Source organism: Eretmochelys imbricata, chromosome 7 (genome assembly GCF_965152235.1).
Source record: "Eretmochelys imbricata isolate rEreImb1 chromosome 7, rEreImb1.hap1, whole genome shotgun sequence".
Lineage (NCBI taxonomy): Eukaryota > Metazoa > Chordata > Testudines > Cheloniidae > Eretmochelys > Eretmochelys imbricata.
In genome coordinates, this window is record NC_135578.1 from 45012545 (window position 1) to 45013364 (window position 820).

The window sequence follows — 820 nt, forward strand, 5'->3', positions numbered from 1 at the left end:
TCCCTGAAACATTTGGGTTGATGAACCTTATTTTTTATCCTAGCTAGTGTCAGTCCAGGGGTTATTTGGGGGGCCATATCCCCACAACCAGTCCACACCCAGGAACAACTCTCAGTGAAGTCAATGAGAATATTTCATGAGTAAGCACTAGATAAACACAGAGTAAAGACCCCTGGATTCTTAACAGGCATGTCTGCAAAAAAAAGGGTTGCTTCTTTACTGAGCCTCATGACTGGTATTACCAACTCCAAAACCACCTTGGAAATTCAGTCACCCCCTGGTGTGTCTGCATGTTTAGAAACTAAACATATGGCATCCTCTGATCTTTATACACTCCAATTTCAGGAGTGCCTTGGGATATAGCGATAGCCAATCAGTTTTGGGTTGTTGCAAGTGGCTGTTGGCCTCATGCTTCTGTGCCAGATTTGATCTATCCAAGTCTTGGGGTCCAGGGTGTTTTTAATATCCAGTCCCACGCAGTGGAAATCCACTGGTATTTTCTATCCCTCGGAATGAATTCCTGCCTCATAAAATCGGCGGAGTAGATATTTCAATTATATGGGACAAGATATAAAAGTGGACAGCTTTTACACTCGTTAAAATATTTAGTAGGACATAATTGGCTATATATGTAGGGAAGCAACAGCAGAAACCTGTGAAATGGCTGGATTTATTGAGCTCAAACGTTGACCTTTTACCAAAGATCTGTTCCTTTAGCAGGTAATTATTTCACATAGAAAAATCCCTGTAGCTTTTTAGGAGGAATGGTTAACTCTGGAGATGGGTAATAGAATGTGGGGCATTTCACCTCTAGGCTCTG